This window comes from Ixodes scapularis, unplaced genomic scaffold, assembly GCF_016920785.2.
Source record: "Ixodes scapularis isolate PalLabHiFi unplaced genomic scaffold, ASM1692078v2 PGA_scaffold4__175_contigs__length_147842914, whole genome shotgun sequence".
Lineage (NCBI taxonomy): Eukaryota > Metazoa > Arthropoda > Arachnida > Ixodida > Ixodidae > Ixodes > Ixodes scapularis.
The window spans coordinates 22,759,797-22,786,757 of NW_024609879.1; the positions used below are offsets into that span (position 1 = coordinate 22,759,797).

General features: G+C 45.0%; 1 pseudogene; it reads right to left on the bottom strand.

Annotated features, from left to right (window-relative positions):
• LOC115315236 overlaps positions 1-11,090 on the bottom strand; it is a 117,197-nt pseudogene extending 106,107 nt beyond the window's left edge.
• Between the last annotated feature and the right edge of the window lie 15,871 nt (positions 11,091-26,961).

The following is a 26,961-nucleotide window of genomic DNA, read 5'->3' on the forward strand; positions in this document are numbered from 1 at the left end:
CCAGAAAAATCAACAAATACCAAAGTAATGCACATATTATACATCGTGAAGAGGCCTGCCGACAACCTGATGAAATGCCAAGAATGCATGAACTGTTAAGTTTTCCGTTCACTGCATGGTTCTCTTAAGGCCCGTTCACACTCTTGCGACCTCTTAAAATTGGGTTCCTTAAAACTTCTTACAACGAGAGGACACACTGGCACCATCTATTGGGTAGCAGTGTAAACTCGGCGGTCCGGCATATTTACTATTTCTCTTGCGCATTATCCTTTCTTTCTTGGCTCGAAAAACTTTTGTCAACGTTATAAACAAGCCTTTCCTACAGGTATTACACATGTTTGACCTTGGAAATTCCGCGAAACCTTCGCTCTTGTAAAATGCAGTTCCAGGGTCAACGCATAGATGGTGCCAGAATGCCCCCAGTATGTACCCTCGTCCTAAGAACTTTTAAGAAGTTTTAACAGATCTCGTCTCTCTCGGTCGTACTCAGTTGCAAGAGTGTGAACCTTAAGACTCAAGTTTTTGCCAACTGTGTTCATTTTCTTTAATCTTGGAAATCCAAGATAGCAGTGCCCATGTATCCTCCCGAAGTTGCTGGTGCATGCTTGGGACACCCTCGGAAGCTTCTGCCGTTGACATTGGAAACCTGTGGACGCACACATACTACGGTTCCATCCTCCGGCCAAGGCTACCCGCTTGCGCTTGCACAGCTTTTGCAGTTAGTTCATGCTGAGGCGAGACGAGGTATAGTGGCATTTGCACATTCAAGATATCAAGACCCACCACATGTCGCTCCGAGCGGCATGATGATGATACCCAAGAGCTATTTCGCGTATGGTCTATAAAACCTATATAATGCACGATGCTGAACCTTCCAATTTCTACATAGTTTAGAACCGGGAAGGCGGACATGCAGCAAGGCTCGCACCTGCAGTTGCATCCACTTTGACAGGTGTAATGGGCTTCCCTCCCACGGCGCCATACTTTGTCACGCCTGGAAGGTTGGCCTGTCACACTCCTATCGACCAGGTCCTCGCCCTTGTAGAGGCACCGGGAAAACAGGATCAGCAGCGCGAGTAGAACTTGGCCTTGCCTATGGCCCTGTCAAATTTTTCTTCTGGTCGGGCATCCCCGCCTCAGAGGTAACGCTGCAAGTGTAAAGATAATCATAAATAAATAGGTGATCAAGCAAGTTTTAGTACAGGTATAGTGCCTGGACGTATTCTCCACTGGCGCAATTGCCATCTTGTTCCTCCCATGTATTAAGAGTTGTCCCAAGGAAGCAACAATGATGTTACAAAACCGAAAGTGTCATGCTGCCGAAAGTCTGCAGTTGGTCTTTAAACCTCTAGTGAATAAGACAAGCAGGTACAAGTGCCGCTGCCATCATGGCGTCCCAACTTGTTACTGTGAAGTGACTGTGGACTGTCGAGGCACCGTAAAGAATAGTGCGGCAAACACACCGGATGACTAACCCCACCTAAACCCCCTTGACGAGTTTGTGATAGTTTCGTAAGTGGCATCAAAGCGCCTGAGCAGGAGGCCCGTGCAGGACTTGGAAGCAAATGGCAGTGTAGCCCTGAAATGAGAGGCACTTGGAAGTGAGTGGCAGCACGGTACTCACTCGTGGCAGGTGTCTCTCGCTTTCAGACAATTAAGGCTGGACCGTAATGTAAGCGATTTAGTGAGCAACGAGACGAGCATCGGCAACAGCGACGGAGATTTCTCACTGTCGCTTGTAACGCTGCTCGGTCTTGAATTACAAGAAAACGTCGCTCATCACATTGGTCGCTTGCTCCAGTTGCTTTCATGCAGTGTGCCTCGTCGTGCGGCTGAGCGATAGCAAAAAGGGTCGCCATCGCTTGTCCCGTCGCTCCCTTCATGGTTGTCAGCACTTGCAAAAATGTGAAGTGTGAAATTTATGTAGGGCTTTGTCCATGCCGGCTCTCAGACTGCTGGCAGAACTTTGGGTTTCAGTGAAATACGACCACATGGTTTCTCACTCTGCTTATGTACTGAGGAGGAAAGCTGACGAGGAAGTAGTTGAAACATCAGTTCACGATCTCTTCAAGAAAGTTGTTTGAAACACCTCATTTTCTGTTGTTTTTTTGGCTGTCTACAGTGCCGTCCGACGGCACTCCACCCGTGCCTACAAGTGCCGTCCGAAAGAAAGTCGAACAGCACATGTATCCCTGGGGAGCTCGTTAACCAACTTCCCACATACATTCATGCCGCCTCGCGGCAACAGTATGCGGCTGCTAATTACAAAACTGTTAACCTACTTGGCCCCATTGCACATGACGCCTCGCAGCGTCCAGCCCCTCTGTCCCATACCGAACCCCGCTGTCCCCCGTTGACCTCCGGAAAGGGACGCCCATACCATTTTGTTAAAGGGGCCCTGCAATCATATTTAAGCGCCTACCTTCTTTGCGGTTTCCACGTCTCTTGGGGTTCGGGCAAGTCAGCGGGCACGGAGAGAGTAACTAAATATCAGTGAGTCATATTTTAACCGGAAGATGCGGAAACCTCCTCCATTTATGAGGGCGACCGGCATCGCCGAAAGCGCGCAATATGTAACGTCTTTGGTCCTGGGCTTACCACTGGTCAGAGCCGCTAAAGCTTTTTTTTAGTCGAAATACAAAATATAAGTGTCGCGAACCGTTTCAGTTATGTATGAAAGTAGTTTTTGTTTGGTAATTTAGATCAGAAAAGAAACAAATGCAGTTTATAAAGTATGGAAACAAGAAAAGACTCGTCGACAAACCCGCCACCAAGCGGCGGAAAAAACGGCGCATACTAGAAAAGGCTTGTGGGATGAGGCTCCGACGAACAGCGAGCGTAGAAAGGTCCCGGATGTACGCGGCGGCGCTGCGGTCGTATACCGGATCGAGGAATCGACCGGTTCCGAGCGTTCCGAAGGCTTTCAGCACGGGCTTGGCTGGCGATTTGGCCGTTTGGCGGTATGGCAGCGCGAAGTGGCTGCCGTTCTGAACTGATCTTTACACCGTGTTTGCTGTAGTTTGTGGCCAATGAAGTGTTATGCCAAATTAGTCCTTAATCGCGCAGCAAATGCAATGCAAGCCGCCCTGGCCACCCGTCTCATACAGCCTATCCAGAATATGCTTTAGTAGCGCCCTCTCGAGCCGTCGACACGGAGTGCAGCAGCCGTGAGCGCTCGATGAGCTCACTACTCCTCTAGTTCGCGGCCACTCAAGCCAGGACCTACAACGTCATGAAAGAGGTTATTTTTTGTTTGTTTTTGTAATTCTAAATTGCCTATAACTTTTAAAATAAAGCGAAATTTGGGAAAAAATTAAGTTACTACGTTCTGTGCGCTCAAATTCGGTGTTAATTAAGAACCAGTCAAAAAGTTGTTGCAGGGCCCCCTTTAAGCAAAGTTTCGTCGACAACATCCTTTTTTTTTCCCAGTGTTAATGGTAAAAAAGAAATGACGTAAATATCGCCAAATGCCTCGACAAAACAAAATGTTCGAGAAAAAGATTTTAAAAACTAAGCCCACACTGTGGATCGAATCCGGGTACGCTGCCTATGAGGCGAGCTATGCTACAATTTCCAATAAGCTACGCTACAACTTCGAAAAACTCGTTTTGACAATTCGCTTTACATAAGACTTTCGGACGGCACTTGAGGACGTGAGTGGAGTGCCACTGCAAGGCACGTGAACGTTCTGCAAGAGTGCCGTCGGACGGTACTCGACACTACATTATATATATACCGGGTGTTTTTGCGAAGACTTTCAAAAATCCTAAAAATTAGGGCGATTGAAAAAAGAAGAAACTCTCTTCGGGAACAAACTACCAGCCACGGCGGACGTCAGGAATTGCCAAAAACCTACTAATTAGCCAGATAATTAATTAAAACTTGTTAATTAACTTTTAATTAGGGGAAATAGACATATGGTTTCAATTAGAAAGTTGCTGAGCGTTATCGAAAACCACTAAATCAGTCATTTTCAGAAAGACTTTGAGCGCGTGAGACGAGTAGTAGCGCACTGAAGTTGCCACTCGTGGAGCAGGTACAAGGCTAGCGTTTGCGGTAAGGCGCCCGCGCGATTTTTCTGCCTCTTATCTAGCCCCAGCCTTGTACCTGCTCCACAAGTGGTAATTTTAGTGCGCTACTACTCTTCTCAAGCGCTTGAAGTCTTTCTGAAAATGACTGATTTAGTGGTTTTCAATAACGTTCAGCAACTTTCTAATTGGAATCATATGTCTATTTCCACTAATTAAAAAGTTAATTAACAAGTTTTAATTATCTGGCAAATTAGTAGGTTTTTGGCAATTCCTGCCGTCCGCCGTGGCTCGTAGTTTGTTCCCGAAGAGAGCTTCTTCTTTGTTCAATCGCCCTAATTTTTAGGATTTTTGAAAGTCTTTGCAAAAACACCCGGTATATCTTTTTGTAATTACTCAATGCGCGTTTTTTCCCACAACCTTCACAATACACTACAGCCAGAGGGCTACCAAATAACTGCAACATATACAGCATTTTGTATAAAAAGTTTGTGCCCTAGTCAAAAAAGACCTCTTCGAAAGCAACATCAACAATGCAGAGAAACGAACCTGATTTCGAACACCCGCAGTAAAAGCAAACGGGGTGCATATACGAGCGCCAGCACATAATGGGTACCATAGCAGTCGGGTTCCGCGAAACACACCGCCTAGTTAGGTGGTACCACAGCCGTACCAAGGCGCCACCCGATTTGTAGAACTCGCCTTGTCCACCGATCCACGAGATAAAGCTCCCGATACACTTACGAAGTCCCGTCCCCCCCCTCCGGCTTCGGTGGGACCTTCGCCTCTGTGTGCGTTCCCGCAATCGGACTGCTCGCTCATTGACAGGCCCTGCTGACAGGTCGGTTGCGGGACTTCCTCGGGAAAAGCTCGAAGGTCATCCCATGCGCAAAGCACGTGTGCGACAAGGAGCCCCACACGTTCGCCGCGTTCGCCTTCACGCTTCCTGCACACACACACAAGGACACTTCACAAACGCTCCGAAAAGGAAGCACTGAAAAAGTCAAGCGAATAGACGAGTACTCACCAAGTAGACACAAAACCCACAGCTCGGTCCATGGGCACGGCGACATCTGAGACACTTTTTGTTTTTCGGAGAACGTTCTTCGAAGGCACTAAAGGCCTGAAACCGCCCGAAAGTTTGCAGCTTGCTTTGTTTTTGATTTTGGTTACGCTGGCGATGGCGTCGCGGCCGACGCGGCGACGTTCGCTGGTTACGACGAAACTCATTTGACGCAACGTGAATGTTTTTGTTTTAATCGACATACATTAAAACTATTAAACGTAAAAAAATTTGTTTAAACATTTATCTAATTCTTTGTAATGAAGTATGTTGGTTGTGTACTAAACTGAACCTTGGCCTGTCTCAGCTTCGTCGTATACTAAACTGTAGCTTGGCCTGTCTCTGCTTGGTTTTATTTCAACATGGCGGCGACAATCGTTGCGTGTTGTGTTGTGCTCAACCTATTTTCTGTGCATTGGTCGTCCTGTTAGCCACCTCTTGCAATCCACATCAGCCGCAAGCATGCTGTCGGAGTATTGTGTGCCCGCCGGAAAGAATATACAGTCTTCTCGGAAGCAAGGCTGCTACTAGGGCTACTTGGATCGTGGCTTGGACGTCGTCGGCTCCCACGAACCGCTTCCGCGAGCCTCACGCCGTTTGCTTGGTTCCTTTACGTTTCCGGCGATGAATCCCCCAGCCTTGGCCTTGGCCTCATCCCTATAGGACCTAGCTGGTGAAAAACAATCTACGACAACGCGGCGTCTTTGGAATGCGATTGCTACGATCAGTGGCTCTTAAAACCTCAGTGGCCCCCCTTCAATTGTGAGCTCTGTGTGTGTGTAGGCGTTGTAAAGAGAGCTCTTCGGTGTGAGCGCTCTTACCTTCACAGTGTGCAAACTCTTCGAATGGTTATTCAACAGGCGGCGCTGCGAGACGCGAGCCTTCGGCGTTGCTTCAACTCGCAGTGTGGTGGTGTGGTTCTCAAAATGGGCACTTATACTCATTTTCACACATAGCGTGCATAGCTGTCAAAGGTACTGAAGTGGTGCGCATGAAAATACAGAAAAAAAAAAGTGTTCCTGGGCGCGTTTCGTGGACGAGTGGTAGGGCTGCTCTGGCGATACCGACGTCTCGGCGGCAGTGGTTCAAACCCTCTAAACGCGCAGTTTTTTTTTTTTTTTTTTTAGCCATTTTTTGTGCAAGATTGTGCACATTGCCGAACTACATATTTCGATTCCTCCTTTCTTCTTGCTATTTATTTGTAAGTCGCCGAGAGGCCACATTTCTACCATCTGCTCTGCCGCTTTGCAAGTGTTATTTGCCTGCAGTACCGAGTTATATTTTTTTTTTTTCGTGCAGCGTGGAATGAGGAATCTCACTGATAGCAGCCTTGCCCCAAAATTTATAATAGGACGTTAATCGACAATAGTTGTGGCCTGAACAGCTTATTTTGAAATAGCTGTCAAGGGTAGGAATCCCCCTCTCGGGGTACTTGCGATGCACCTTGAGGCGAATGGCGTTGTTTGTGAATTCGGCATGCTTGACAGTCCCCGTGCTCGAAACTTCTACATGGCGAGGTCTTCGCTCCGGGGACGCCAGCTTGCCAGATAGACACTGCGCCTTGTACTTCGCGACAGTACGGGCCCACACTCCGGTGTTGTTACTGACCGTCTCCAGGACTTCACGACCGACTTCTCCGGGAAACGCGTTCTTCTACTCGCGTACACGTTGGCGATCACCTGCTTGCACTCTTTCAAGGTCTGCGCACAACGAATCTTTGAACATATCCGAGCAGGAGAGGTACTTGAGCTTGTTGCGTAAGACGCCATCTTCTCAAAACCAGCCAGTGCCACACAACCCGAAAACCCGCAGCTGCTGCCGCACGGACGAAAACGAAAACAATTTAAAGTAGTTTACATTATCGTTTCCTTTTTATTGAAAAAAATGTGTGCTCCGTCGAAATCATAACACCACTATCAGTTTCTAGATCCAAGGAGGCACCTTTTTCGACTTTTTTATAAGTGTTTTCGCAGGGTACGCACTATTTTATGGGGTGAACGTGGACACGGTCGGCGATGCAAACCGGTGCGCTAGCTTTGACTGCGTTGCATGCTACGTATGAAACAGAGTATAGTCTTGAATAAGCTGCTGCACCTTCACTCGCTCCCAGAGACGCACCCCACGACAGTTCTAGAAATATGTAAAATGCAGACGCAGGATTCGGTTTCGAATAATGTGCACGACGCGAAACTTGTTGAATCTCGTATAAAACGAATTCTCAAAACGAGTACTCGCAGGTGTAGCTATGTGGAAAGGTGCCCGCTTCTTGCAAAGCGAACCCAGGTTCGATGGAAAAATAAACATGCGTTTTTTTTTGTTTTTTTTTTTACAATTATTCTTGAGAAAAATGAATGTCGACGAAACTTTGTGCATTATTTTTTTTCCTTTCCTTTTTAATTTTTTTTTCCACAATTATTGAAAATAAAATGTCGACAAAGCTTTGAACTAAATGGTGTCGGACTCCCTTTCTAGAGGTGCATAGGGAAACTGCGGGGCTTGGGTTGCCGGATAGACGCCGCGAAGCAGCATTCATAATTTTTTTTTTCGGTAGTACAAATGCTGCTGGCCTGTGACTCCCGCTGAGAAGGGGAAGAGTCAAAACAGAGTCACACGAAAAATTGACTCTCTAAGAGAGTCGTGAAGTGTCAAAGAGAGTCATGAAAGCAATGACTCCCTTTGGACTCCTTTTTTTCTAAGAGTGTACGGTCGTGGGGCTGTAGTACCGCGCACGCTTTACACTCAGAGAAACTGAGATGAAATCCTGGCGGAGAAGATTTTCTTTTAACGTTCATGCAATGTATTTTACAACATTAAGCTTGGCACTCCATACCCTCACAATTTTTCACTTCCCTCTCCCCCCGAAACCAAAGGTGACATTCCAATCGTCGGCTACAAAACGTTATTGTCTTCCATTTCCTACAGTAATTCCAGTCAGACAAAAATTTAGAATTGGCTTAACTGCATTGTTCATCTTCTTTCGACCTCGCGTTTTGGTATGCTTCCCCACCAGCTTTTGTGTCTTTGTGTTTCTCTAAGCGAGCGCAACGGCCGCTTCAAGAATTCAGAGGGGTGAATCGAAACCTTTAGCCTCTCTCCATAGGACAAGTCAAACAAAAACGCTTGTCCAATATCTTTTCACGTGACTCTCTCTGATGCGCTCTTGGGATCACTGGAGCCGAAGACTTCGCCGTTTCCCAAGTTCTGAAGATTGGCAGAAGGTCCACGGAGGCCCCGTTTCCGAAATGCGTTCTTCAGTGTACTGCAGCTTTTGTGCGCTGCAGTCGCGGTTGTGGTTTTTCGTTGTAAACGGCCGAAATGTGCTTTTTGATAATGGACGTTTTCTTTGGCGGAATCCATAGAATAGTTGCGCTGTGGTTGTTGGACGCGCTTCGATAAGAAACAACTGATCTTCGGCGAGAGCGAGTCTTCCCTTAAATGTGGGTGACCTTCTTTCTTGACTTTCTGTTTGTGTGGCCCTGCACTGCCGAAGTCAAATTATGCATCTATCATGGATTGTATTGTGTTACTCTTTTATTAGTAAGTACACTGCAAGCATGCTTCTTGTGGTAATGGTGCTTACTCTCAATTCATGCTTGGCGTGAAAACTGTGCCAATTTTATTTAATAGCTTTGCTTTTTGTTTTAAAAAAACTATAACTTTTCTAACTGTGTTGAGAATAAACGGTATGTAATGATAGAGGTTTAATGAAGTTCTGGGACCGACCGGAAACAATTTTGTTGGTCCGTATATGTGTTTGATATGCGACAATTGATATGCAACGGCCTATTAATGAAACTTGCACGACATCCGGCTGATACGGATCAGAAGCATCGTAGAATATTCGCCCGATATTGCGCTGATACTAGACCAGTGGTGCAACGACGACACGTGAAAACCTACCGGATATCGAACGGTAGTGCAAAACTGAACATTTGGCAATTATCGCAAACAATTTTTGTCCCGAACTGGCCCGACAGTACCGAGAAACGCTGCGCTGCTTGGAAACGGAGCTGATGACATGTGACCATCTTGTTTCGAACACTTATTAAGGTTTGTTCTAAAGAGCGAAAAAGAGCACTTTTTCGGCACACCGGAGAAATTGCAAGCTTCGGCGGGCCTCTGGGCTTTTGTTGGCACATATTTGACACTCCAATGGCTAGCCAGAGAAAAGCCGCACTTCGGCATGCCCGGAATCCCCAAGTTAGGATTTACTTTGGCAGTTATGGCTCATGTATGGCACTTAATTTGGTACTGCTGTTGCGGACCAGAGAAAAACCAAACTTTGCCATGTACGTAATTCCCTAACTGGGATTTACTTTTGCAGTTAAAGCACAAGTATGACACGTACTTTGGCACTCCTTTGGCGGGTTAGAGAAAAGCCCAACTTCGGCATGCCCAGGGATTGCTGAGCAACTGCTATAATTCGGCAACGTACTTTGGCAGTTACGAGCGCCATGGAGCAAAACCTAACTGGGCCCAAGTTAGGCCCCTATGTTTGCACACGTTTGCCCAAGTTGAGCATCTCTCTGGCGTGGTACCTGGGCATGGTCATATTGTGTTATGTGGATTGGATCAAAACAATCTTTCATAGAGCGTCGGTGAACGGTAGAACTGTGGTATCACTGTATTTACCGGACAATAACCCGAACGTTTGGGTATAAGCCTCAATGGCAAATCTCTGTTAAAACATTTTTCCTGTATAGTCTGCGCTTAGTGGACGTATGGTGCCTGGATCGCGTTTCCGACTGATGTGTTCAGCGTCCTATACCACCCATACAGCAAAAGAGGTCCCCAAGTGGCAACAAATGACGTCACAGAAGCCGAAGTGTCATGCTGTTGCCTGTCGCGATCCTGACGGTTGGCCGTAGAAATACTGGCGAAAAGCACAAGCGAACGCGAGTGTCGCTGTCGTCACGGCGTTCCAGGCGTCCCAACTTCTGGCTGTTGTATCTTCCGTGGACTGTCACAGTGGAAAGCGACGTGCAGAAAACAGGCATCTGCTACATGCACCTCAGCTGTTGGGACGGCGCCAGGGACGCGATCAGCGATAGCATGATACTTCTATGACGTCATTAGGCGGAAATCGTGGGACCACTTTTTTTGGGCGCGGTAGACGGACGAGTCGGAGACGGGTTCTAGGCACCATAGTGGAAGCCCTCAACTGGTGCCCATACGGCACATAATGTGATACAGCGTCCACCTCGACAAATGTCTGCCGTAGCGTCTATTTCGACATAATCTTGGCAATCATAGGGGGCTATCTTGGGTCTACTACAGTTTTGCGCCGAGCCATTAGTTAGTGCCAGAGTACTTTTTCCGTGGTTTTGATGGATTTTTCTGGTTCGCCAAATAACGGTCTGTTTTAACTTTGTAGACAAAATGCAAGATGACACCCAAAGAAGCAGAAGGGAAAGAAAGATATAGAACATGTCTGACAGGTAAGGGCCAAAGTTGCTCTTTGAAAACCTAACAACTAGAAATCCACCATGACAGCAACAACTATTTCTTGATTTTAATCCACATATGATAGATGAGAGCCAAACAACCCGCAGTGGATTCGAACGTTGGCGCTTGTTTCACGAAATAAAGCCAAGATACCCGGACTCTTGCGAAATAAGTTCGATTTCGGATGTGCCTTCGCTTCTGCGAGCCTTTTAAGTCCTAAAATGCCCAGGAAAAGAGAAATTTTACCCCAGAAGCTGAGCTACCTATGTGATTTCTTAGTTGAATAAAGAGCCGCCATTCTCAAAATACCGCCATTCTCAAAATACGTTTCGTGTCATCATGACAAGCGATTTTGAAATGAACAAATATGAAGAACACAGAATCGAATATCAGATAGGCTGAAAAATACATAATCGAATATACCCTAATACGCATAACATCAGATGAACGCCCTCTTCCAAATATACTGGTTGGACACAAAAATACCACATACCATTTGAAGTGGCTTCTTGGATTAAAGTGGATACGACACTTAAAATAACATGCCACAACATCTTCTCCGGGTGATGATGTTAGCTGCTTTAACTCTAGCTTTTATATATATCTATTCCTTGTTGGTCTGTATAATGATTTTTTATCTTTGGTCGTTTTGAGCGGAAAAGGACATACATGACGTAGAGCAGGCTTTGATATAAGGGACTTGTTTTGTCAAGAAACCCGCTCCTTCTACTATCTTTGCTTTGTTTCTTTGATGGCATTTGGGCATTTGAAGGAGGGGAGAACCTTTAAAATGGCAACTGCGTTGGTGGTAAATAGCTTTCTATTTAAAGTTCAAATATATGAGATCATGAAGTTGCAGAAACTTGAAGAAAGTGCTGTCCGTAGCTTGCATAAAAAAAGCAGCTTGGTCTATAACGAGGCAAATACACGCTAGTAAGACAAGCTAACCTCTAGGTTAGTTCATAATAATTAGTATATTTTTTTATTTGTACTAATTATGGCGAATGAGCAAAAACTTCAAAATGAAGCTTGAAAGGTATCCGACAAATAGGCGGTTGGTGAGCGAACAGTTCATAACATGGATGATCACAAAATGGTTCCGCACAAACCAACATAAAACAGAAAAAAACAAGACGACCACAAGGTTCAAATATGTACGGTAAAATTGTTGTCCAAAACCATGCAAGGTAAATATTTAAAAAAAATATTACATATATCGTTGTTACTGACTTTGAAATGATATAAAATTGAAAAACTAAATGACCAAGCATATGCTGCCCGTAGTCAAACCTGCATGAGCGAACGTTCCAACATGCATTGTTGATTGTAAGGTAAACATGATTTCTTTGTTATATACCTGCTAATTTCAGTAATATAACAGTTCCTTTTTGCTATTTTTATATTAATAAATTCTCAATATTTATAAAGGGTATGCAATTTTAATATTTCAAATATTTTAAGCGTGATGTTGGTAGCCAATCATAGGGCGCATTACAAATGACTCTCGTTTATTTTAAAAAAAATATCAAAATTAGAAACCGTGCTTGTACTATGCTAGCTAACTGAAAATAAAAGGAAGCATTGTAAATTAATGTTTTCATGCCAGTTGGAAGGGTAACTGTGGTGCTGAGTCAAGCCCTTTACACGGGGTAATTTTGAGGCAAAATTTTTTACGCGACGAATTCATGGCATACTCTTATTAATTATAAACACCAAGTTATAAAATCACTAACATTTATTAGAGCTACGTTGTATGATATAGGTCCGTTCACAGCCGTGCGTTTTCACTCTCAATGAAAGAAGTTGGCTTTTGATCTACCACTGTTTATGCTCAGTATATTATCTTGCGCCTAAGTCCCAAACCTTGACTATCGAACAAAAGCTGCGCTACCAGATTCATGGCTGTTTGTAGAGGAAAGGAGTACGCTGGTGTAGTCTGCGTATATGACAATTTAGTATTGGGTTTATATTCACATCATTTAAGTAGACATTAAAAAGAAAGGCCCCTGGATGCTGCCCTCCGGAACACATCAGATGATGCGCTTTCTATCCATATCGTATTTCCAAAAATTAGCAATCAGTAGCGGAGCCTTAAATATGATTTAAGAAGTGACAGTGGTGTCATCGAATACCATAGTAATCAAGTCTACATGAGAGAATATTAAGGTTTCTGAAATGGAATGCTTCTGTAAAAGCAGCACAAACATTGACTACATTTTTTCGTCGATGTTTTGCATAATGTATTATTTTTTTTTTTATTTGACAAAGCTAATTCACTAAGACTGCTGAACAATATTTTTAACCCAAACTCTGGTGACTTGAATTGATAACTATCTGCGAAATGTATTAGACGGAACGGTCTTACTTTTTCTATTCTTCTAGAATATCAAGTTCAGAAAAATGTGTCCATAATTAGTGAAAAACAATCATATAATTTGCTATGCAAATGATATTAAATCTGAAATATGCTATACTGCCTTCATCGACTTAGGAAATAATACCCCAGAGCAAAAAAAGTTGGTTTATCGCTAGTGGTGCCAAACCACTATGGTTAAACAAAATATTTAGTGGAGTTAATGATGAGTTTAGTTCTAGTTAGAGTTGAAGGCTAGCGTTAGTTGAGTTAGACTTAGAGTTAGTACGTTAAAGTTGGTGTTAGTTAGAGTGGGTGGAGTTACTGGTGTTAACTTCACTAAGTCACGGTTATCCTATTTGTGGCTCAATTAATATGAAAGCGTAACCTAAAACAATAACATTAAAAATGTTGAAACGGCAGATTATGAATGGTGAAATAATACCAGTAACAAATATTGTTGGGTATGTTCATGTATACAGTTCAATCTGTGACAACTGAACTGTTTTTTTTAATGTACAAATTCATAAAATCGATCAGGAAGTGTAACAGGGTCAATAAAACGACAACAGAAATCCTGCTGTTAGCATTTCTACATAGATGGGTGTTTCTGTTTGTAGTAAATAGATTTGCAAAGTATTCCCTAAAGTCGTTAGCTAATAAGCGGTATTTTACATTAAAATCATCTCGTTCAATATTGTCAACAGGCTCATGAAGAAATTCGACGTTTAATACTGAATGCAATTGTTGCCATCATAACAAGTCGGTGAGACCATAACGTTACCTAAACATCTTGCCATGATACCCAGATTAGCTGATCGTAGTGTTTTTTTATTATTCGGTTCCGGCATATCTTAGGTTAATAGTTTCTTCTTAAATCTAGATTTAACACATTGTTTGCAGATTTAATATGTTTCGTTAATGTTTTAAAGTAAATATGAGGTTAACCAATTTTTATTTTTTGTTTAGACGTATTTGACATTTTACAATTACAATTGTCTCTATAAATTATTGTAAATAAATTAAAAAAACAACCATAGGCCCCAATAACATTATCTAAGCCAAGTATGGCATTCCAATTAGTCTCTGTGCCCTCTTGTCGGAATGCATTTAACCGATCGGTGGTCGCATGTTTAAACTGGATATATTCACTAGAGCTGATTTGATTAAGTTCTCTAGTTCTTGAAGACATGTATATTGAATGTTGGCCACTTTACAGGATGGTTTTGACTCATGATTTTGTTTTGGCACTGTTTTCGCTACTAATAAAATTCCAATTAAATTTTCAGTGTTTAAGGTAACTCGAGCAAGGTTTTTTATTGTAATTATGCATTCATTAGTTTGAGTGTGTTCATTTATTTGTTTAAAGCTCTTCCCATCAGTGTGTTAATAATAAAATCACAAATTACCCTATATTTTTGCACTTAGATATCCAAGGTACTATTAACGAAAAGACCACCAGAGTGCAGGCGAGCCGGCGTCAATTGAGACGTTGCCTGTTCTTTTCGTCTTACTTTGCGTTTGCCTTTTCCTACCCCAGTTTCAAATTTACCGTAATGTCGGAGGTAGGACTTAGATAAGCTTGAATATTGCATCGATTTTCATTTGTCGGTCGGTAAAAGACATTTATTTTCCTGATTTTACGCACCGTGAACATTTGCTACTCCAGTGTGTCACAGAAGAAATCTTCTTATAGTTTACAGCACACAGCATATGTATTTCATGAGCAGATCCTGCGACGTCGGCGAAAATTACATTTGAAAAAATGAATAATAAATACGATTTAGCTTCAAAACATGAATTACGATACCAAATTTCACGCAACATTATAAACCCCTTTCGAAAGACGGCCCTCTATTTACAGCTGTGGTATCCCTGCACAATGGCGGACAAACACCGCAAAGTCATGGCATACTTTATTAGTTTGCTTTAATTAAAAGGCAGAAACACATACAGAAACAAATGATGAGCGCCATGACATTGCAGTATCGACGCTGTATGATTGGTTCGTCGGCTCCCAGCGTTGGCCACGCTCCGACATTCGCTATCTTATGGAATTATTTGCACTTTCAAGATGTCCGTTGTTCCGCCATTGTGCAGTCGTTCCGACCTTCAAATAATGGGCATGCGACTTTCAAAAGGGTCTATTACATCAAACATGTGAGCACTGTTAAAACACTGCAGTTTTTTTTTTAATTTCTAGCAAGCGCCCTTGTGTCGCGCGTTCTAACATCGGCGCTCTAGTGTCGCGCGCTCTAAAGCCGCTTTCCTGGCGAGGCTAAGTTTGGCATTATCCTACAAACACGTGAAAACATTACAATCACAACCGTGTTACGGTTGTGATACCACTTCACTCGTGCTTCTTGGTGTGCCAAGCGTACGATGCTGCCAGGAAGATTGCCAAGATTTCGATGGTTGTCTGTAAAGAGCCACTACGTCAGCAGCTTAAAGCGCGGGCAATTCGAGCTTATGTAAAACCTCGTTTAGCATCGTCGTCAGGTCTTCATTTTATGCTGCTGAAATAGTTTGTATTTTGGGATTTAGACGCCTGCTGCGCCATTCGAGGTCGTAAACCTTGCACTTTAAGGCTTCTTTTCCTTTCCTTTTACCGTCCTTTCGATGCATCTCATGTCATTTTTTGGATGAATGATTTCATGCCCATGGTTTCGTACTTCATGTAATTGCTCTCCGTAGTCTTTTGGTAGCGATTTTATTGCCATCTGGGCACTACCAACCTTCCTCTTGCTAATTTGAACACTTCCGAGCCTTGTTTCATGCAGAGAATCACGGTTGACACGTCAATGGCAATTTCTTGTTTACTTTTATTTTCCTACTTTTACGAGTTGCGCCCCGCCAATTCTTATGGATCGGATCGCTATTTGATAGCCTTGCTTTTCCTCAACGCCAGAGCAGTCGCTGAAGTGATAACCATGGAGGCATTACACACAATTCCCTAAAACCCTATAGTCTTGCGTTACCAAACAAGCCGGAGTCATTTGTAGGATCGGGTATTTCAAGGAATCAATGTCAACACCCAACAATAAAAATTTAAAAAAATTCACAGTAACGTTTACGTTTGCAGCTGGCGGAAAATTGTACATGCCCTGTGGGACTCAGAGCAGAAGTAATGCGCACCTGTGTGATGAACCACAAGTTGTTACCACTGCACAAATGGTCGCCAACGACTACGGTGACCGCTGCATCGGAGAGTTACTTTACCCATTTCTAGATGAAGAATATGATGTCAAACGCTCCGACCTCTGAGTCGAGTTGGCGAGATGCCGGCCAAGGTGAAAGTGATGAAAGTAGTCACGCAGCAGTGCCTTGAGATGACGTAATGTTCGCCTCGCGCAGCGCAGGGACGTGTGTTGTATCCTGACAGCTTATTTTATTAGTACTTCCTCTTCTTTTATGCTAAATTTCCTTTCTTCGTCCTCGTCGACTTCACTCAACAATAAAGACAGTCTGGTATTGGCCACCGCGGCGTTCGGTCGCACATTCCCGAGGTCCACCAAGGACACCACCGAGGACACCACAAACCTTTTTGGCGACGAGGATGGAGGGATTCGGACTCAAGCCGCCTCCAGACTTCTTGGACAAACCAGGGACTCAGAAAATTCCATGGGAGCGATGGATTTCGCTTTTCGACTGCTTTATGGGAGTGTCTGGTGCCCTTCAACTATCCCCGGAACGCCGCCAATACCTGCTCCGCCACTGCCTGGGATTGGAAGGTCAACGGATATTCGACACCCTGCCTTCCTCCCGCGCTGTCGCTGTGCCGTCGCAAGCAACGACGTCAGAGGCAGCCAGTTCTCCTGCCAGTTCTTCAGTCGTTGCTACACCGACGAGAAGAGACGTTTACAAAGAGGCTGTAGATTCCCTCAGCGCACACTTCCAAAGATCGTGCAACATCAGCCTTGAGTGCCACCGATTTCGCCGGCGCTACCAACATCCGGAAGAGTCCTTGTCAGATTACTTAACTGATCTTAGAGCATTAGCAGTTCCGGCCAACTTTGGTTCTCAACAGGACGAGAACATCCGAGAACAGTTCACAGCTTGAGTGCTGTCAACTAAAGTTCGTGAACGGCTACTTCTGGACAGCAATCTCTCCTTCGACCAAGCCGTTCAAATCGTCCTCAACATCAAGAGGACCAAGGCCGAGGCCAAGGAGCTGACCATTGCCACAGAACAGCAGTCGACATGCCACGTCGCCCATAACGTTCAGAAGGTCGACTACCACCGACAGTTGCCTCGCGGAACTTCGTCCTCCCGTAAGCCGTCGGGAAGGAACTTTTCACCTCAGCGTAATACGCGGCACAGTTCACCGTTCCATCAAACGTCAAGTGAGTACGCTTCATCTACGTCAACTAGATCGACATACCGCGCTCTGACATGCCATGACCAGCGCTTGGTTCCCTCAATGGCATTAGCGCAAAATCACCGCACCTTTCAAAAACAAACGTCCATACGCCGCGAGACGAACTATCGCGACGATAGAAAATGCGCGAACTGCGGGTATGGTATTGAGCACTGTCAAAGCTGCGACACTTGTCCGGCACGAGAAAGAACGCGCAACGGCTACGGCCGATTCGGGCATTTCCATCGCATGTGCCGCAGCACACGTAAGCCCTTACGCCGTCAGGACCGCGTTCAAATTCAGGAAATCTTTTCATACGAAGAAGACGAACAAGTAGTTCTCCACGTGTCTACGCCTTCCCGGATGGGAATATATATCAGCGTCATAATCTACGGTTGGCCTCTACAGTTCATCCTGGATACAGGTTCCTCAGTGTCCACGTCGAAAAATTCATTTTTTAAAAGTCCGTCAGTAGTGATGCGAAGATCGTCCCACCGCCGGTGACCCTGCTTAATTATTCCTGGCAACGTATCGAGGTACTGGGAGCCTTCTCCGCGTCAGTACATTTCAAGACACGTTCAGCGAAAATTCTCTTTTACATTTCGAATACTGGAACGTTGTTGTTGGGGATGGATGCCGTGAAAGCTTTGGATCTACAAATTCAAGGGTTCACAATGAGCTGTTTGTACACGGAGGCCGATGAATCAGTAGAAACGTGCCCAAATAGTTTCGAGAGCGGCATGGACATAGGCTCATCCTTTTTGGGTGAAAGCTCTACGAGCCCTCCTTAACAGCACGAGGGGCCGTCGACGCTGCATTCAAAACCGTCTACCCAACTCACAGAGAAAGACGGGTCATCAGAAGCTATAGAAGCGGCATAGAGGTTGCGTTTGCGATCCGAAGAGGCTTCGTCTTCTTCGAAAGTTTTGACGCCGGTAGCTTCCGATTCCAACACCACGCAACCTTCACCGACTCGACCGGGCCTCCGGACGTCTTTGAATGACTTCGGTCATCTTTTCACCTTTATTTATATTGTGCAAAGAAATCTTTCTTCAAAACTCAAAATAATCTTATGGCTTGACTATTTTACGCACACAAAAACGTAGTTTGCTGAATTATTTGAAATTGGGCAGACTAAATAGGCGTAATTTTTTATTTTCATACAAAACAGAAAATAATTGTAAGTTTGGGGGACTTTTCTGAAATGAAAAAGGTGCAAGCGGTAAATTCTTATTGTTTTTAAAAATATAAATAATTGAAGTGGGAGAAGCAAAGTGGCTGATCCGCTGCCGGTCGGGCTGTGTACGTCTGACCTTCTCTTTCCTTTCATACAATGTTATGCACTTTGGTTTTTCAACACTCTTCAAAGTACGGTTGCTACGCGTTAACGACTATATCTGCGTTCCCCTGTCCTTTCAGCAACTCCCGAAAAACATTACACCACAATCTAGGAATAATACCTAAGCTGCTTATGTAACATTTAGAATGTTTCAAAATATTCGTTACAGAATGTCAAACCATGTTTTTTTAACAAAAAGTCGCAAAGTTCCGGAAGTGTTTTCGTCGTGCGTTATAATACACCAATGGTTTCAAAATTTGCTAACTGAGCTCTTCCTAGTGATTATAAATCTGGTGATCTACGCAAAAAATATTGTAACACACAATTTCACAATTAATTACATATTCTCGAGACGTTTAAATAGGTGGTCTATTTAAACGTCTCGAGAATATGTAATTAATTTTCTAAAATTACGCAATTTGTACTTGATACCTTTTATGTACAGCTAGATAGTAAAACAACATTTCAGTAAATAGCAACATTAAAGGAGCTGTGCAACGATATTCAATTGGAATGTTTTTCTCTATACACGAGCTTACTGGCATACCTGGGACTCAAGGATACTCACAGGCAACGCCATTGGCCAAGAAACTCTTTTATTGCGGTGTAATTTCAAGGACAAAAGCGATCATTTTCATTCAATCTCTCCTTTGCAAAATTTGATGACGTAACTCGGGGATCGCAGTAGACCCAAGTGACGATATTTGAATGCGGTTCATAGATTGGACCCGAGCATTGCGTGGGCACTCGACTTGGGCTCGTGAAAATTGCTAGCTCGAGAAGCATTCGGGTTGTGACCCGTGTCCAATCCCTGCAACGACGACAACAGCCGAGCCATAACAATGTCTGGAACTCAGCGCGTGTCCTGCGCTTTGCCAACCCCAGCGCGTGGCTATGATCAACACTGGCGGCATATAGTCGGCTCCAGATCACGTGACCGCTTGTTCTGGCTGCGAGTTGAGGGGGTGAACGCTGCTCGTTTTTCTTAAATTTTTTTCTGGGACTTCTATTGCGTGGGGTGAAAAACGAACGCGTGTTTCATAGGTCATTAACGTTAGGGATCCGTTTTAAGCGGTATTTGTGCACTGTATAAAAATTGTTGCATCGCTCTTTAAGGGCCGGTTGCACCAACGCCGCTTAGCGCAAAGCGGAGCTTAGCCGGGAACCTAAGCTTAGTTTTGGTTTCGTTCGGCTGCACCAAAATCGCTTATCGCTAAACCTAGCACTAAACTACGCTTAACTTGAGCGCTCAACATTGGGCGCTTTGCATTTGGTTGTTTCTTAAGCCTGGATTTAAAACATGGCGGCTGGTTTGTCGCGGTCGACGCGGTGGACGAAATTGGTTGTGCAAAGTGTTTTAGGCTACATCAGCGTGAAAGTCTCGACTTAATGACCTTCGACTGTGACAAGGATGCAAAATATTGTCGCGTGAAGTGTTTATCGACCCCTGTTTTCAAGTTGGCTCTCCACTCTGAGGGCGTGTTAGCCCTAACCGAGATACGTACGGAGCTGTGGGGCTCACGTCTGTCTTCCCGTTGGTTCTTCTGTCAACGAGCTTATTATTATGTACTTACTAATTTTCGCATAGCTGTAACGTATTGTTATTTACCATCCTGTTTATTTACACTTGCACCGCGTATCCTTCAATCTAATCAGCGCGTTGAATAGTGGCAGTACATGATCTCGGCGGTCAGCTGATTGTCGACACCTCTGCCAATTGCATTAGATTGCGGCGCTTTTAAGTAATAATACAGCGAAAATTCAATTTCTTTCGTTTTCAGACGATCTTCAGTGAATTTTCCTAATCTCGCGAGTAGAAGCTTGGCTTCAGAAAACTGTATCGTTTCATAAACGTAACTTTTTTGGTGATCGCGATTTTTTTAATATATTTTTCTTTATACCTTTCATTTGTTTCCTGAGAACGAGATAGTGCAAATGTTTCCCAGTTATGCTCTGTGATGGTGTTTTGCCTTTACTTTTGTCGTTTGTTGTCATTGTGACGATGGTTGAGACCATATACCGGAACACGTTTTCAATAAAATTCAGTTGAAAGTTGCGCCTCGTTGTGTCCTCTTCTCTGCTTTAGTCCTCGTCTTTGTTGGGCACAAGATTGTATAAGCTTTCATTCGTGGCGACGACAAATCGTAACGACTACTATGTTAGATTCGTTCATTGCTGCATCGGGGCAGGCTGGGGCAGGTGATGCGAAGAGACGACCGTTCTTATCGGCACGATGTGATGTACTAGTGGGAGTTTTTTTTTTTTTTTTTCTGAACTCGACAGTGTGAAATTGAAGTACGTTTGAGTCCGCAGCGGATGTTCAACGACGGTACAATGCAGTTCTGTCACCTTGCTCATAGCAACGAGTACCGTCGATGCAAGGTCTCGTGACCTAACCTCTCGACGACCTCGACGATTTCCGGGCATTTTCGCAGCTGCCGTGGCGAGTTTGTCACTGTTTTGAACTTCATCGGTCTCGGGCATGACCTGATTTTAGTAGTCATCTTTCCTGCCTGCTTAGTCTTTAGCGATGTAGCGAGTAGAGTGTCCTTTTCGCGTTCGGTGAGATTTGGGGCCCCCGATGGCTCCTTCACCTCAAAATGTGAGCACGAAAACTACTGCCACTGCCAAGATATCCTGTTATCAACCGATATTAAACACACACTCACAAATGTAAAGAGCATTCGTGTTTATTTAAAGCTTTGACTTCTGTTATCGAAAGTTAAGCGAAAAAATGATTGAATTTGGAGACCTTTAATTTGTTACTCGACGAAGAAATACAGTAAAAAGCAGACGCCGACGACGACTACTACGGCAGTTATTTTGTTTACATCACGTGATTCCTCTCCGCCAATCGTATTCGTCCCTCTGAGCGTTCCCTAACTCGCTCTGTTTGTCCCTACATTCCCTACGCAAATCTAGCGTTTAGCTAGGGTCGCGTCTGTAAAGCCGGGTTTACGTTGGTGCAACCGGAATTTAAACCCGTGCTTATCCGAGCTCGGTTTAGCACGCTAAGCCGACTTAAGAAAGAGCCGCTTTGGGTTAAGATAAGAGACGTTGGTGCAACCGGCCCTAAATGTAATAATTTCATTTAGTGCCCTTTAGTGAAGGTAAAACACTTTTAACATAGAAGCCCCGTTTTAAAATTGTTGTCTTTGGTATCGCTCAAACTACAAATACCTCACGAATGTGTCAAGCGACCACCAAGGTGTGCAGTGACGCGCCGCAGTGGCCGGCAGGAGCGTGCCACTGACACGGGGCAACAAGCAAGACCGCGAGCTCAAGCGCGAGGGCTCGAACGATCACATGCGTGGCGCACGAGAGACTCGGTGGCGGACATTCGAAGCTAGGCCGATAACCAGTAAAACTGTACGTCTTTTATGCCTTGCCTCGCGTGTCTTTCGGGAGGGTGAGCTGTAGGGCAGATCCACGCAGTATTATTTGGCACTCAGCGCGGAGCTCGCTGCTCTCCCGTGGGATGGACCGCAGGCTTTGTAGCCCGTTTTATATTCCGTTGTATAAGATTTCCCCCGTTTTAACCCGTCGTTCGGCCCGTTCGGCCCGTCGGAACGTTCCATTTGGGTTCCGTTTTGACCACTAGATTCTCACTGTGTACATTCGCGGTGATTTAGCACCTGTGTAGATTTTCGACATTCTTGTTTTGTACTTTCCGCGTTTTTTGGGTTTGCCTTGCCGCGCAGAGCCGCCGCTGACCAAGCCGAAATCGGAGACGAGCCTGACCTGGAAGGCCTTATGGCTCGGATGGCCAACCTATGTGACACGGTCAAGCAACGTCTGGTGTTGGCTGACCCGGGCCTTCAAGGTAAATGCCCCCGTCCCCAGGTGCCGGTCCCGACCTACACCGGCTACGACGACCGGAAGTCCGTGGCTGATTTTTTCGCAGAGATGGCGGCCTGCCCACTGCCCGCTCCGTTCCAGCGAGTGCCGCTCGCTGGTGGCGCATTGTGGCCCTGACCCTAACCTGGGAAGATGTTCGGCTGAAGTTCCATCACGAATATCTTCCGCCTAGGTACCAGTCTTGAGTCCAGCGAAGACTGGAACGCCGGATTTAGCACCCGGACCAGACCCTGGTTAAATACGTCCATTTGATGCAGGAGCTCTTTGACAGGGCCTGCCCAAAAATATCAGAGCCGGACAGGGTCGCTCGGGTCGTACAGCAGAGCCATCTGAGATTTCGACCTTACCTACGAGACCCTTGAGAAGCAGGCCCGGGACGCTCGCGGCATCCAAAAGACGCTCCTGGCAGAGCTCCAATACCGGCCACTACCGCCGCCTGAAGAAGCTTTCGAGACGTCTTGTGCCTGGTCAGCTTCCGGGCACAGAAGATGTCCGACTCAGCGCCAACCCCATAAGTATGGCTCAGTCTCTCCCCCCCCCCCCCTCCCCCCCCCCTCCCCCCCCCCCCCTCGTGCGCTGGACGCCTACGCCTTCGCACAGCTTTTGGGGGCCTAGAACCCGGTGGCTTGGACCCCCAGCTTAGTGCCTGGCCGGCCGGATGCCACGGCAGTGCGAAAGCCGATTAACGTCACACCCCCGTGATTCGGTCTGGGGTGCGGATAGCTTACCCAACGAGGGAGGCAACATGCCGCAACGACAAGCCCGAAGGAGCCCGACACACGGCACTGTCCGCCGCACATCGTGGTGCTTCTTTGGCGACGGCCGCCGTAACCACTTCCGGCGTAACTGCCCCGTTCCCCGGCGCAACTGTCCTGCAGTCTCAGTAAAGGAGTTGACTCCTGAACGCCCGCCGGCCGTGGTGACCATGAACATACCGGAAAAACTTCCATCCGTATGTTGAAGCCTTACCCTGACCTAATTGAGCCTCTTAGGACAGTTACAGTGTTCCAAATAGCTGTGGCAGCGCCGATTGATACCGGTACGAGTCTGTCACTTATTGGACTTTATCTTATTAAACGGTGCAAAGAGCAGAAAGCTAACCTGCGCGAGACTAACGTGCGCTTACAGCTAGCGTGAGGACCGGAAATGCCCGCGAGTCATGCCGTGAGGTGAAAGATCGGGTTTGACGAGAAAAAACGCCGTCAGCTTTTCGTTTGCTTACCTGGTCTCACGGTACCAATTATTTTGGTGCGAGACTTTATTTTCACGGAGAACCTGGTTCTTGAGTTTCCGACCAAAGCCCACCGGTTAGATAGTGACGCGAAACTTATCCCGTTTACCGGACGAGAGAATTGTATCGTCAGTATCAATAACGTTGCCGTTCGAATGCCTGCTTCTCGACTCCCATGTGCGGTACGCGATTCCTTGCAGAAGTGCACTGCTACGGACCGGCAAAAGCGGCGTCTTGGAAGACCTTTGGAGGCGTTTTCTCCGATGTCAACAGAAGACCCCGGCAGAACCTGTGTCCTAAAGCATTCAGTTGACACCGGAAATGCACGGCCTCTACGCTGCAACCCTCGACCGACAAGTGCACACAAGCGAGCCCTGCTCGACAAGGCGCTCCAAGAGATGATCGACACGGGTGCCGTACGTGATTTGCAGAGCCCTTTGGCATTGCCGATTTTCCTTGCCCCCAAAAAGGATGGAACGGCTCGGAGTTTCGTCGACTATCGACGCTTGAATGCGGTAACCGTTCGTGACGTGCACCCGTACCCAGGCTTGTAGATGCTACCGAAAAATTGTAAGGAATTACATTTACAATTACTCGAGGCTAAATTGTGACTAATCACGATTACGATTACTCTCCTATGAAAGTAAGTGACCGTTACCCCAAGAAGTAACCCGTTACTTTCGTGGCGTTACTTCCAACATGATTGTCCTTAAGTAAGAAACAAAGGGAAGCGGCTTATTCAAGTTCTTAGTGCTGCCATTTGTTTCATTTATTAAGCTTGAGTATTTTGAGCAACAGCTGGCTCTTGAAAGCCTCGTCCGGCGTTTTGCGCCATATCTTACTGAAGATGCCGACTGCTACACTGAACACCCATTGAACTTAAGCACTGGATGGGAGTGCCATATCGTGTTGTCTCTCGATTGCCTCGTATTCTGCATCGAGCTTCTTCAGCGAAGAAATTGAACAACTAATTACTTTGAAGATAAACGAAAGCTCCGTCGTTCCAGCCGTTGCCTGAAATTTAGGAGATTTATTAGATCGTTGCGATGGCTAGCGGACATTTCGTCAAACGCCATTTCATCGAAAGCCGTTTCATCAAATGAACGGGCATTTCATCGAATGCCATTTCATCGAATCGCTAAGGGCCGTTTCATCGAATTTCTCTGTTATAACTCTGTAGCGAGTTTTGGGGCATAACAGTGCTTTATAGATGTTTCACCTTGGATTTGTTGAGACTAAGGTAGTCACTTGTGAAATTGTCTTCAAGGTGGTGTCAAATTACTAAAAATAAAAACAATTGGCATAAAAAAGAAATAAAAACAATTAGGTATGCAACTTATTGAAATGCTTTACTCATGTACATACATGACAGAAACCACGACACTGCAAATAAAAGACAGACACTTAAAACACTTTTAAGTGTCTGTGCTTTCTGTTTTTGTCTCACTTTTAATTGTTTCATGTGACATGGAGAGGGGTCATTGTTTCATGAAGGCTTTCTTCTCGAAGCATGATATGTTCACGGTGGAACTTATCTCGTCACTGCACCCAGTGATATAAAGACAGAAACAAAAAAAAAGAGAGAATTAGATGAAGTTGTGTATAAAAATTAAAGTAAATTCCAAAATATTACAGTCTGTAACGTTGTTCGCTGAAAAGGCGTTCCATGAAACGGCCTCTATGAAACGGCGTTCGAGGAAACGGCGTTCGAGGAAACGGCGTTCAATGAAACGGTGTTCGATGAAACGGCATTCGATGAAACGGCGTTCGATGAAATGTCCGAACGCACGTTCCGAATACCTGTGATAACGATATCATGCATGCGCAAAGGTGGCGGCGGAGTATCGGTTATTTTTATCTAAGTCATTGGAACGATCTACTAAAATTTTCTATTGTAGAAATCGCGAAGGTGTAATAATAAATAAGGTTTAGATCAATATTATTTTTTCTTTGGTTTTGAACAGGTCGAGCCTCAGTTGAGACGTTGATTAGTAAGAAAACGCTTTCAATATACAAGTATAAGTAACAAAAAAACACAAAAAAACGAGGACACTTATAACAACAATTAATTCGAACGTCGGTTAAAACAAAGTCATGTAAACGCATGTTTGCCGTGTGTACCTTTCATGATGCCGTTGAAAAACGCAAGGAGCGAGAACGGACTGCAGTTTACTTCGTTGTTCCCCAGATAGACGTCCGCGAATGCCAAGGGCCACACTAATGAAACGGGCCACCCTAAGCCAAATCCCGAAGAAAAGCTCACCAGAGAAAAGCTCACCGCAAATTCGGCGGATGCGGAGAAAGGCTCACCAGCCATTGAGTGCATGCAAAAAAAAAGCTCCCTGATTTTCTTTTCTTTTTTTTATATATATTAATTTATGATCATTGAACGTCGTCAGCTTTAAAAAAAAGAACTTGTCCTTTTTTATATTTGTTAAGCCTATTGGGTATATTGCTCCCAAATTAATTATTGCGGGCGAGTGTTTTCTGTGGTTGCTAGGTAACGAAAGCTTTACCGTAAACTTTATTAACTTGAAGAGCACAAAAAAGTTGGAAAATTTATTAATGCCTGCCTGAAACTTAAAAAGCAAATCTGTAAATACCAAAAATTCGAAAGTGCATATGCAACAACGTGGTGCCTGAAATTCTCTTTGAAGCTTTTGTTAACCTTTAAAAGGAGGATAAAGGAGTAAGTAGGATATCGAGGCTTCTTTCTTCCACGGACATGCACGTTTTCTTGCTGTTCGGCTAATGTTTCCACATGTGGCCTTTGTGTGACAGTGCCCTTCTACGTCGAGCCACCCATGACCTCCAGAGCTGCACACTGTCTCCGTTGTTACGCGTGATCTATGTAAGAACTAGTCTTCTGTAAGGTAGCGAATTGGGCGACTTGGTGAACGTTATACATAATGAAAACCGTTCAAACGACGAAGACGGAGTGAGGTCAACAAACACTACTGGACGAAGCTGTTCTCGCAAGTGAAGTTTTATTAGTTAAATTATCAGAAAGAAAACAACGTAGCCGACATTAATTACCTCAACAAACACCTACTTATCAGTCAGGCACCCCACAATCTTCCCAGCTAAAACGGTTCACACAGCGCTATTCATATTACCTCGCCAAGAACAAACCTCTTTATCAGAGACAGCTACCGACGGCGCGCTGACAAGCTGTCAATAAATTGTTCTGGTTTTTACGGGAGTGCGAGATGGTGGTTTTATACTTGCACCGTCATTAATATACAGAAGGGCTGATTACTGATTTCTGAGGAATTTGTAATATGCCC